The sequence below is a fragment of the Centrocercus urophasianus genome, unplaced genomic scaffold (genome assembly GCF_019232065.1).
Source record: "Centrocercus urophasianus isolate 14NV4802_14NV808 unplaced genomic scaffold, USGS_Curo_1.0 seq_10, whole genome shotgun sequence".
In the NCBI taxonomy this organism is placed as follows: Eukaryota; Metazoa; Chordata; class Aves; order Galliformes; family Phasianidae; genus Centrocercus; species Centrocercus urophasianus.
The window spans coordinates 44628863-44641576 of record NW_024884142.1 but is presented as its reverse complement, the minus strand read 5'-3'; the positions used below and the strand labels follow the sequence as shown (position 1 = coordinate 44641576).

Below are 12714 nucleotides of genomic sequence, written 5' to 3'. Positions count from 1 at the left end.
AGCTAACAGCAGGCTCTGTTTTAAGGAATGAAGAATTCTCGTATTAAAGAAAACAATTCCTCTGCCATCAACAACTATGTCAGCATGAGCTCCACACCAGAGATTTTGCTTTCAGTCCTGTGTGACTGCAGCAGAACACAAAGAGATGACACTGCAAAAGTTCCTGCCTAGCCTCTGCACAGCAATGTAATGATGCCAGCCATCTCTCACTATCTATTCACCTCCCAGCAATGTCTAACCAACAAAGCTCAGCATCATATCCTCCCTGAAAACAAACAAACAAACAGTAAATCAAAGGAAATTTCTTCAGCTGATATGCAAGCACAAGGGCTGGAGAACAACGGACTGCGGTGAGTGAAAGTCATGCTTGTCACTCGTTTGAGTTCATAATTCATCTCCTAGCCATACTGATGACTACTCCAACTGCTTGTTACTTGACCCTTCACATGCGGGTGACAGTGGTTTCCACCCATGTCCATCAACTGTCACATGGTTGTTGAACATTAGGCCCATATCTGTGCAGGTGACTGGCTTATATCAATCAAAGTCAGTCTTTCACCACACACCTGTATGTGTTTCAACACATAGGATATGCTACTCCATAACAAAGTGGAAATCAAAGACTTTTCCATTTGCTTCACCACCCATTGTCACCACAATGTCATCATTCACACCACACATCCACTGGACAACATCTGCAGGCTGGAAGCTCTTGGAGATGGGATAGAAGGAACTCTCAGGATTTTATGCCAAAAGTTACCAGAGTTGCTACTATTAATCTTCAGCAGCTTCACTGCAGAAGGCTCGATGAGTGACAGGAAAAAGAAAAAAAAAGAGTTTGAAAAGTCAAACACTGCTTGCAGATAACAAGAAAAGTTGTTTGTTCTTTAATAGATACTCTAAATATCATACAAAATAGTTTGCACACTGACAAGCGACTCAACAAGAAAATACTTCTGAGCCACTGATGACAGTGAATTGTTCCCTATTACATCCCAGGTAAGAACCTAGGCAGATTCCAATCAGTTTCTGGTATCACAGCATCACCTGAGCTGGCAGGAAGCCATCCATACATCTTCCTCCAAGAGTGAAGGTGGCAGCAACAGTTCATAAAAATTCATACTTCTTTTCTATCTTCTACATCAGTCAAAGTATTTAAAAAGAAAACAAACCAGAAAATAAGACAGATGGCATGTGGAACAGAGAGGAGGAAAAAAAAAAAAAAAAAAAAAAAAAAAAATATAAGTGCAGCTGCAGTGAGAAAGCACTGCTAGAAAAGATTTACATTTACTTGGAAAATGACATAAAGTTACCTTTTCTTTAGACAAGGTTCCTCCTACTTTGAGTTCAAGGTATTAGAAGCTCTCATTGTGAACTGCCACAGAACAAAGCTGTGATTTTTTGAGACACTCTTTGTCTTAGATTTGGGGAAACAGCTTTCAGATATCTACAGAAACTCTGTGGGGAAGATTCCCAAATCAGTCAAAAAGAGGGAAGCTAGCATAGGAAAGTCTTCTTTCTGAAAATTAGTAACTGTTAACAAAAAGGCTTATAAATCCTGCTGAAGTGGAAAGGGAAAGAAACAAACACTCTTAATTTGACACTTTAGGCAAAGACAAACACAAATCTTGCCTGAACAAACAGGTACAGAATCCTTGCTCAGCTCTGATATTTTCTGTTTCTGTAAACCTGGTTGACATTACCATCATTCAAACATGATAGGCAGTTAGAGAGCCTAGATTGTAAGAAGGATGCTGAAAGAAGATACAACCTCCCACCATAGTAAAAAAAAAATAATAATAATAATAAAAAAACAACCCCTAAAGCATACTATAAGTAGCCATGACAAACTACATTTAGTTATCGAACAGGAGGCCTGGTGCTCAATTACACGTTTTACAGGAGACAGAAGAACTGAATGTAAGAAACGGCTTGATCTAGCAGGACCTCAAGCAACACAGAATCTGAGGCATGCAACTGACAGTTCAGCACATGTTTCAAAAGTAAGATTACAAAAAGATCAGAAAGGCCCATTAAGATTATGATGAATATTGTATCCATTGAAAGCTTCAAGTCTAAGCCAGAGGTCTTAGAAGAGAAAAATTTGCCACGAAATTGCAGCTTAAGTCTTGAGTACAAGCTCATCTCTGGGATACTATGTGGTATCAAGTTGAAATACTGATGCAAGCTCTCCAAGTGTAGTCAGAGATTGGGAGCAACCCGGCTGTGAGAGCAAAAGCCGGCACAAGCAGTAACTTGCACTCCCTAGCACTTACTTCTAGCTTCTGTGTTATGTCCCATGGTGAAGTTCGGACAGGCTTTGTCTGGTCTGTCAATGCATCCTCCTTCTGCAGTCAAAAAGAACAGAAATTGCAAATTCATAACAAAGGGCCCCAGGATTGCAGCAGTACACTGTGGAGTTCAAAATGGAATAAACAATAGATGTCTTTTGGCTGCAGCTCACAGCTGCTTACACCTGCTTGATGTTTTCATGTGGCTTTCCACCCACAATCAGAAGGGCTTGAAGAGAAAAGAAGGAAAAATATTCCCATAATGTGTTTGATGTGTCAAACTGAAATAACGTGTTTATAGAGGGAATATAATCCCTCTGGTTTGCTTACAATTGTCTCAGGAATAAAGCTAGGGAGAAATGGCTTGAGAATAAGGAAATCAGATCTCAATAAATAAATCTAAAAACTTAATTCTCCTACCTTCACTATCCTCCCTACTGAAGGAGGCCCCTAAGTGAGCCCTCTTGGTGCTAACTTCACTCCTCAGCCGTTGTTACATTTCCTCTTTTGGGGAAAGTGATACCAACCCACATGAAGGCCCTGCAGCAGCAGAGCAATCTATATATTACACACAGAGTTAGAGCAGACCTGGAGACTGAGCGTCCTCACAGCAGGCAGCAAGAAATGAGGAGCACAGAGGCCAGTACACACCCCCACCCTCGGCGCTGTAACAGCCAGCAGATGCTTCACCAAAACAAGAGCTGAGCCCACAAAACCTTGGACATGTACAGATTATCGATTGTGGGAAGGAAGAGATTTGTCACTCTGTCACGCTCCTTAGCTGGTCACAGCAGATTCACTTAAAGCAAAGGGAAAATTAGACCCTTCATCCTCCATCTGCATCATAATTATTTTCTGCAGAGATTTCCAACTGCCTGAAGCAGCAGGTCCTTGCATCAGATCACGCTCCAGAGGACTGCGCTAATTTCCACCTTTGACATGCTCACCCAGATGGGTGACTGCAGGGAGCCCCTGCAGATGCAATACATATTTACAGCATTTTCCACAGCTTTGTCAATATCCTTTTCAAGAAATTTTATTCTCAAACACAAATCACTTTTCAACGAATCTGTCCACTGAAGTCAGATCCATAAGCTAGCCAAATATTTACAGAAGCAACCCCTGGCCAACCTCAGTCTTCTCTTTCAAAATCCTAGATACACAAAACAACAAAACAGTACTCCCACTCAACAAGACAAGAACTTCTCCAATCAATTCTAAGTCCCTTCATCTCCAAAGAGAGTCATTTATCATTTCAGCAATAGATGAGCAAATAACAATCAGAATACGGCCACTGACACAGTGGAAACATAAGAGAACAGTCTACTGGGCAAAGGCAAGAGCCATGACTCAGAGACCTGACTTTGCAACTTAGATAAGACAGGCTTCCAGAAAACCGGATTTTTTAAATGATGTAATAAACAACAAAAGTACTGAATTTAACCCAAGTACAGAATTTCCACCAAACTCAAGACTTCGATTCATTAAAAAAAGAAAAAAGAAAAAAGAAAAGAAAGAGAAGAAAAGGGAATCAAGTGTAAAATATGGTATGTCCCAACAATTCCATTAAAGCTCTTCACAGAACCCAAGTTACTTACGGGTTTTGATCCTTAAAATAGTTACTTATTTTTATGAACGTTATCCTGAATGTAAAAGACAAAAGCACAAGGACAAGAGAAAATGCAGCCACTCGACCTATGTGTTTTTTACTATGCCTTAAATCTGTTGCTGATAATGTGGCTTCCATTCAGGAACTATATAGGCACATACACTTTCCTTCCCTTTTTCTACTGTACTCTCCACTAATTCCTGAAGTCTGAGTACGTACACACAACCTTACATATAGGCAAATCCAAAACCCAATATAAAACATAATATAATTTCCACGCAACTGAAATATTTGCTTATACTACAGCCTGGAACAGTTCTCCAGTATGCATTTTAAGCATCATCCAAGTACAGACGCTTAGTCAGGAGCACAGCATCCTGCAGCAAGCCATAATCAATTAACGAGCACCTACCCATCCTTCAAGTCCATTACTACGCATTAGCACAAGACACGATGATTTAATGGGCAAACAGTAATAGTGGCGTGCAAAGTAAACACATGGTAGAAGGCTGCCGCTGAGCATAAGCATTCATCACCAGATTCCATCACCTGGAGGCCGCATCGGTCGGTACCACACACTGCCAGCAGCCCGCAGCTCAGCCCCAGGGCCGGGCACCAACGCAGATGCCGAGAGGTTAGCTGCGCACACACGGATGGACGGACGGACGGACGGACAAACAGCAGTCACCGCCGCACCTCCAGCTGTGCTTCCCAGTCACGGTCATCAGAGGCTATAAGTTAACAGGGAAAGCTCGGAACATTCCAGTAAATCACGCGAGGTCTAGGGAAAAAAATCCGATCGGAAGGCTGAAGGCCATCAGCAGAACGACTCGTTCCGCTCCGCCACCCGCCGTAAGGGTTCGCAGAGAGAGCCCCGCAGGCGGCGTCGCTCAGCCCGGCAGGCGCACGGCCACCGCAGCACGGCGAGCGCACACGCAGCCCCCAGCCCCCGGAACGAGGACACGCGGAGCGGAGGGCGGCGCAGCCCTCACCTCCCCGCGCCGCGGCTCCGGGTGACATCCGCACGGCAGCCGAACGGCCGGCCCCGCTCCCTCCCGCCCCGCAGCACCGCAGGGCCCCGGCCGCCGCCCCCGCCCCGCGCCTCCTCCGTACGCCGGGCGGTGACCCCGCGGCTTAACGGCAGGCGCGTCCCGGCTTCCCCTCCCCGCGGCCCAGCGCACCTGCAGGGAGGGCGAGCGGCGGCGGCGGCATGGCGGCCGCGGAGACCGCACCGCTCCCCGCTCGGCCAGAGCAGCACCAGCCCCACAGCTCCCGAGCGGCCCGCCTGGGCTCGGCCTGGCTCGCGGCTCCGCCCTAACGCGCCGAGCCGCCTCCAGCCCGCCCCGGGCCCGTGGGAGGGGGCGCGGCCCGCCCCGTGGGTGGTGCGGGGCTGCGTCCGGGTGAGGGGCGGAAGGTGGGCGTCGGGAGGTGGCAGGGGCTCCCGGTGCCTCAGGTATGGGGCTGAGAAAGGGTCTTCCTCGGAGTGAGGGAAAAGCTTCTCCCCTGTTTAGAGTTTTTAAGGGCAGTACTAAAGCACCGCTTTTGGAAATCCAGGTTTGCGGATGCTGTTATATCCATAGGAAACTGAAATGCCTGTAAACTTCCTCTGTTGTTTCCACATCCACTGCATGCAGACTTCCTCACAAGCACACAGTGAACACCCCAAAAACCCATCCGAGTTATCAGAAACTGTTCCCTTGCCTTAGGTAGCTCTGAGTAACCCTATCAGACCTTAGTGGCAGCCTAAATGAGACTTCACTTTCTGTTCCCTCCTCTTGTCAGTAACGAGCTGTGAGAGACAGGAACACGAGGAGAAAGGCCTTCCACATCACAGCATCACTACATCCCAAAGTCTGCTTCAGATGAAAGTCAGAAGACAGGCAGACGCCTGCATAAACAGCAACTTAATGTAGCACAAAATGTGTGTTTGTGTGCATGCAGATGGTAAAAAAAAAACTGTGCAAAAATAAAACAAGTGGTGTGCAGGTAGGATGAGGGGAAATGGTTTTAAGTTGAGGGAGGGAAGATTTAGGCTGGATGTCAGGGGGAAGTTCTTCACAGAGAGAGTGGTGAGGTGCTGGAACAGGCTGCCCAGAGAGGTTGTGGATGCCCCGTCCCTGGAGGTATGGGGATTGGATGGGGCCTTGGGCAGCCTGGTGTAGTATTAAATGAGGAGGTTGGTGGCCCTGCATGTGGCAGGGTTGGAGATTCATGATCCTTGAGGTCCCTTCCAACCCTGGCCATTCTGTGATTCTGTGATACATCCAGATAACAATTGTTTTTCTTAGTAGTTACGTTAGTCAACCCCAAAGCTTGTTAGATTTAAAGGGAAGTATTTGGCATGGGCTTTTTTTTTTTCTTTCTTTTTTTCTTAATTTAAAATGGCTTAAATATCCCTTTCATGTTGATTACAGAGCTTATAAATAAGAGGAATAAAACTTTATGTGGTCTGACAGTGATAGTACAAAAGGGAATGGTTTTAAACTAAAGGAGGATTTAGATTAGATGTCAGGAGGAAATTTCTCATTGAGAGAGTGGTGAGGCCCTGGCAGAGCTGCCCAGAGAATCTGTGGTGCCCCATCCTTGGAGGCACTCAAGGCCAGGTTGGATGTGGCCCCAGGCAGCCTGAGCTGCTGGGTAGCAGCCCTGCCCATGATGGGGGGTTTGGGGCTGAATGGCCTTTTAGGTCCCTTCCAACCCAAGCCATTTTGTGACTCTAGGATTCTATGATTCCAAGTGTGAATGAAGCTCTCATATGGATGTGCAGCTATCTCCCACCACTAAGGTCACTGTTCACAGTACATGTTTTCTGCTGCTCATTGTCAATATTGGGACAAAACCACTAAAGAGAAAGGAAACTGCAGTCTTAAAATAGTACCCCTTACACAACTTCTGGGTTTGCTGAATTGCAATGGAAGATCTGGGGCCCTACCCACTGAAGTGGAAAACATACTTATCTCTCAGCTGAATTTAAATGTCAGTGACAAAGAGACAGGAGAAGTCGTCTCTGTGGAGATGTAGTTTACTCTACATCCAAGCACATCACCTGTTTGTCTTGTGCAGAAAACAGTGAAGATAATGCATAAATTCCATATATCAGACAAAGTAACTACACGTTCTTCTCCAGTGTTTACATAGCCCTGAGCATTTCAAAAGTCTATTCTAGCTACTGGCATTGGGAAGAAATCACTCCAGTTTCAGTCACAGCAGCAGAACAAGCACACTAAGGCTGGAACAGAAGCATAGCATAAGTTCTGGTTACAGAACTGTGAGATATTGCTTGGAATTGAAGTCATAGAGTTTGTAACATTGGAAGAAACTGTGTGACTTGATCTAATAAACCATTTTATTTTTACTGAGTCTGGAAGCAAGAGATAGTGCCTATCAGCTACAATCATGAACAAGATCTATAGAATAGGTATAGATACAAACACTCATCATCTTTGAATTAAAACCTTTGAAACAAAATCTGCTTTTGATCTCTGTACAGCATAGGCGATAGAAACAGTCAGAATATTCTGCTCTTTCCTGTGACAATACATTCCTGTGGAAAACATTTTAAAAGCAGATAATTTAAGACTGTTTAAATCACGGTCTTTGTGATACTGATGCTTAGAATATCTTTACCAGACATTCATGCCTGTTACTGGTTTTGGGATCAGACAAACTTGTTCTATCGCTGAACACACTATATGGAGGAGATAAAAATGCAAGCTTGTTTTTAATCACTTTCAAGTCATCAATTTTTACTCTTGAAAAAGGGCTTCTTACACAAACTTACATGCATAGTAGCATATAGAAGAACAGACTTCAGATACTTAAGTACAATATTTGAATGGAGTTTGACCTCCTACTGAATATCCACTGCAGTGTATGTTAATAGAACTGCATACATTGAAGAGAATAGAATTGTCAGAGGTACTGACAGTGAATTTCTGGCCTGCACTCAGATCAGCTTCCACAGACATAGGAAAAAAAAAAAAAAAAAAAAAGAAATCAGTTGCTCAGGTAGGGCTCACATCATTTTTTTCCCCAAACATCTGCATCTGTTACCTGACTGCTCATTTATTTAAGGAAGGTAACGCACAATAAAGAATTGCTAAAGAATATCCTAACACAGTCCAATTTTGAAAAGGTATAAAAATGGATGTTTTCTATTCCTATTAGCAGTCATTCTGTCATTGGTTGCTGGTTCTCCCTCCCACCCCCAAGAATTGTTACAATTTTTCACTATGAAACAGTCACAAAATAGGTTTGATACAGCCAGATTTTTGTTCCTATCTGAGTCTCTGCTTGATCCTACCATGCTCTTGGGACTGACTTCACTAATTTTAGCCTGGTTTCTGCAGTTAGGGCAAAGAGGAATTTTACAAATCTTCTTAATTTTCTTAACCCTGTAGTTTTGAATTAATTGCCTAGATTTAAATCAATTTAGCAGGTAGGGATATGGAAAATTTTTACAAATTTCCCAAAAATGAAACAGACAGAGAGCAGAGCTTTAAAAAAGAGCCTAAAAAAGAAGTTTTCCCCTTGTAACTGATTGTGTTCTCCAGTTTCTTCTGTCAAGTAGATCAAACCAGAAGGTGCTTCCAAAATCTCTGCAGAGGAGACTGAGAAATGAAAGCAATTTACTCAGATACAGACGGAGATAATAACAAAGCTGTATTTCTTTCAAATAAGGTTTTTTTCTGAGTTCAGTGGACACCTGACATATTACCCACTGCCATGCCTTATCACAGACCCCAGTACCACATTTTAACAGAGGAAAGAGGAAAAGCTGACCTAGGTATCTCTGGATCAAACACAGAGCAGAGGAAGAATGGCAGAACAAGGGAAGAATTAATAGAACTTGCAAGATTAATTATAACAATATTGCTGGTGGCTTACTCTGCTGTTTCTCTTCAGAATCTTTAAAATATTTTCTACAAACAGTAAATAACTGGTTTACAAAGTACGAAAACATGACATTGCAAATTCTCACATACTGCCCCCTCGCGCTATTGAAATTAAACTGCAAGAAGCCAGAGCAATTCTCCTTACTGCTTCTAAAATGATCTTGGAGCTAGGAGTATCAGATCTGCCGTAAAAATTGGGAAACATCTTTTCCTTAGATTCTTTCCATAAAACACTGCCACGAAGAAAATAGCTTTAAGAAATCTAAACTGCAATAATGTGTTGTTTTTCTTCCAACACCCCCTCACTTCCCAAGCATTATTATAATAGAACAGTTAATCACAGAATTGTAGGGGTTGGAAGGGACCTCCAGAGATTATCGTGTCCAACCCCCTGCCAAAGCAGGTTCCCTACAGCAGGTCTCACAAGTAGGCATCCAGGCAGGTCTTGAACATCTCCAGAGAAGGAGACTCCACAACTCCCCTGGGCAGCCTGTTCCAGTCAGGTAACTGTTCTGACTATACATGGAAATTAAGCATAAAACAGCAGAAGACTGTGCTGAATCTTTTCCTTCCCTTTCATTTCCATCTCTCTAACACTGGGATGATGCACATTTTAAACCAGGCTCATTTAAATAAGAAAAGCTGATGCCAAGACTTTCCAGCTCAAATAAACAGCTGGGGAAAGAGAGAAGTGATAAATGCACATATTGCACATAATTATAAATAATGTTTACACTGTCTGCTCAGATACAGGATTTTCCCTACTACCAGAGTGGGTACTCTAGGTACTAAAGACGATTTGTGCTTACTATTATATAGTGGAAACATAACCAAATAAAAGACTTGAGTAAATTAACAGATCGCACTGATGTTGTTCTTACTCATTTTTATGCAGTAAACCTGCTGTCACACATTAATTAACCTGGCAAATGAAAGTAATAATAATATGTAATATATTCATATGGAACAGACAAGTTAATTGCTGCTTTACAGCTTGCAGTTTAAGTGAGTGCTTTGATTTTTCAGGTTTCAGAATTCAGCTTTAATTACTTATCTCTGAAAGCTGGGGTACAGTACCCCTGACACCAAGTGCTCACTTGGCCTAACTGACAAAGCTATCCCGCCATGTCGGGTGACAAGGAGCATCGGTCTGTGACATCCCTCCCCTGGTGCTCTCGGACGATCATTCCTCTCCAGCTGGCATCACAGGGATGCAGACACAGCTGTGGCTACGTCCGCACGGATAAGAGGATGAACTGCTGACAGCTCCACGCAGGGGTTTCTCTGTCAGTCACAGGAATCCAGAGAAGAGGTGCAACCTTTTGTCAGGGCGCATGACTCACAGGGAAGTGAAAGTCTTTCCTAAAAATAACAATACAACCTCTGACTCCAGTGCCACTTTCCTGGCAGTCATGGAGTCTGCCCCCTGCCGCTGCAGCCTGGATTCACACCCAGAAAAAAAAATCGCAGCAAAGTTTCTCCGGTACATACATTTGAGTTTTCACCACCCTTACAGATGCAATCAAGGACCCTTTCACCAAGAAATATAAACTTAATCATATTACTTTGCAGTCATGTGGGCCTATTCTAGTTTTGAAGGAGCTGCCTTTACTGCTAGCTTCACAGCCACAGCAGCACAGAACTCAGCTGCCCTCCAAAAGCCACTTTTGTGGTGACAGTAAGCATTCGAGATGGGGGAGCCTTGCTGCTAACTGTGATGCCTCAAAGTTGGTTAAGCACAGAAATACAACTGAACCAGCAGCTGGGCTGGTATAGAACTACCTTATCTTGAGTTGATGTTCCAGGCAGACTTTGGGTCAAAATGACTACTATGTTTATACTGGTTCAAACTGGCAGGACACCAGGTCACACAAGGCATATCTCTTCAACAAGAGGCACTGGTGACCTGCTGGGACCAGGTGATTTTCTCCTGACCATGTCCCCATCTTTGCATAGATCTCAGGCCATGGTGTCTCCTCAGCCTGGGCTGCTTCCTGTCCAACAGCCCTCAGCTTTGGCTCCTCAAGAGGAAAACACCTTGGCCTCACCAAAGAAGATGTTATTGACCTATGTGTGTGAACTGAAATTCTTGTAGGGTATGAGATAACTGACTGTATCCACCAGGGCCGGATTCTTAACTTTACAATTTTATAAATTGACTGCATCGCTGTGCACTGAAATCAATCAGTCTGGACAAAAGCAAGCTCCATTTCAATCCAAATATGCACTGTGTTCAAGCCTGCTAACTGTGAAAGGCTTTGGCAGAAAGGAACCATTGGCTCAGATAAGAGGCTGGTAAGGCTGAAACCAAACACCTTGAGCTCCTGAGCATATTCCTGAGGAAAAAGGAGTCCTTTATGTTTGCTTTCTGCTTCTGAAGCTGATTAAGACAAGCTAAGGCAAATTTGCAGAATTCACGAACTTAAATCTGATGCATATCTATCTTAATGTGGAAAAGGTTTACTCTATAACAAATACCAGTGATGGAAAGTTTGGGAACTAGACATTTGCTTGAATAGAGCAAACCTTTTTACATTATGGATACGGCTTCCATTGGGAAAAGATTTCACTAGTCATAGAGTCGTTTTAGTTGGAAGGGACCCTTAAAAGCCATCTAGTCCAACTGTCCTGCAATGAACAGGGACACCTACAGCTAGATCAGTTGCTGTGCTCAGTGCCATATCCATCCTGACCTTGAATGTATCCTGGGATGGGGCATCCACCCCCTCCCTGGGCAACAAAGTACTGCTGCCTTCAGACCTGCTTTGCTTGTGAAACAACGGTGCCAGAGGGAAAAGTACTTATGCAGATGTGGTCCGCATCTACAGTAGTCATGGATTCCTCTTACCTGCCAACACAGGACAGTGAGCCATCCACCTCGTTCTCATTTTGGAGCTGCAGATTTCACTCAGTTTGCCTTTGGATCGGCATTTTCCTACAGACCAAACACCAGGGAACCTTCCGCTCCCTCGCGCCTCTCCCAGAACGCAGATGCAGCTGGAATGTCCTCTCTCCCAGGCGTCTCAGTCTGTATTCCTTGCACTTTGATGACAAGGCCTTCTCTCCTCTTTTAAGGAAGGGCATAAATATTCGTGCAACCCCCGGACACAAGAACTCTTCTGTCCATCAGGTGTTGGCCCACTGCCACTGGGGGAACAGTGCACACACAGCACACGGCACAACACAAAGTGCTTTAAAGACTTTAATCCCAAGTGCCAGCCCTCCATAGTCTCTCTGCCCAGCTCCAGAGCCTCTGCCTCTACCCAGCTTGAGGCCTGGCCCGGCTCGGGGTCCCTCCCACCCAGTCCGGCCTCAGAAGGAGCTCCCTGGAATAAGGAAGCCCGGCGTCCCCGGCTCCTTCCTTCTGCAGACGCTGACGGCGGTTGCTCGGGCTGCCAACCTGCCTGCCCGTGAGCCAGGGCCCACCACAGCACTCGCCTCGGGGCCAACCAGGCTCCACTTCCCTCCCGACGCCCCCTTTCCGTAGGGTGGAATGGAAGGTCCCTTCTCCACGCACGCCTGCCTCGGAAGCATGGTACTGTCCAGAACAGGGAGAGCAAAACAAGGACGCAGTAGGGCAGAAACATGGCGAGCTGATAAACTCTTGATAAACAAATTAAGAAACGAGTGCGTGGATCCCTGGTGGTCTAGTGGTTAGGATTCGGCGCTCTCACCGCCGCGGCCCGGGTTCGATTCCCGGTCAGGGAAATAACCAGTTTTGTAATTCTGTTTCTACGATGTTTTGATTTTTTAAATTCTCTTTGTTCCTCTTCTTTACTTTTGTAGCCCGACGAGCATCCAGACGGCCTCTGTGCCGAGCCTAAGTTGTTGGTGTTCCTGCTGAGAGGGAAGTTGCAGGCATGCTTTGCAATCTGCAGGACTTAAGCGAGGACGGAGTTGTGCACAGTTACCTGCAGGG

General features: G+C 44.8%; 1 protein-coding gene and 1 non-coding gene across 7 annotated transcripts in view; one reads left to right on the top strand and one right to left on the bottom strand.

The window, feature by feature from the left end:
* NCOA7 (nuclear receptor coactivator 7) overlaps positions 1–5141 on the bottom strand; it is an 85980-nt gene extending 80839 nt beyond the window's left edge. For 2 of the 6 annotated variants that reach the window (XM_042820109.1, XM_042820146.1), the window contains exons 1-2: positions 4450–4586; positions 2277–2348 (exon numbers count right to left, since the gene is read on the bottom strand). The gene's annotated coding sequence lies outside the window, so the exon portion shown is untranslated. The other 4 variants (XM_042820155.1, XM_042820118.1, XM_042820137.1 and 1 more) reach the window with 4 other exon arrangements.
* A 7290-nt stretch (positions 5142–12431) lies between these two features.
* Positions 12432–12503, top strand: TRNAE-CUC. Its single transcript has one exon. It is a non-coding gene; the product is annotated as a tRNA-Glu (tRNA).
* Positions 12504–12714: the final 211 nt, after the last annotated feature.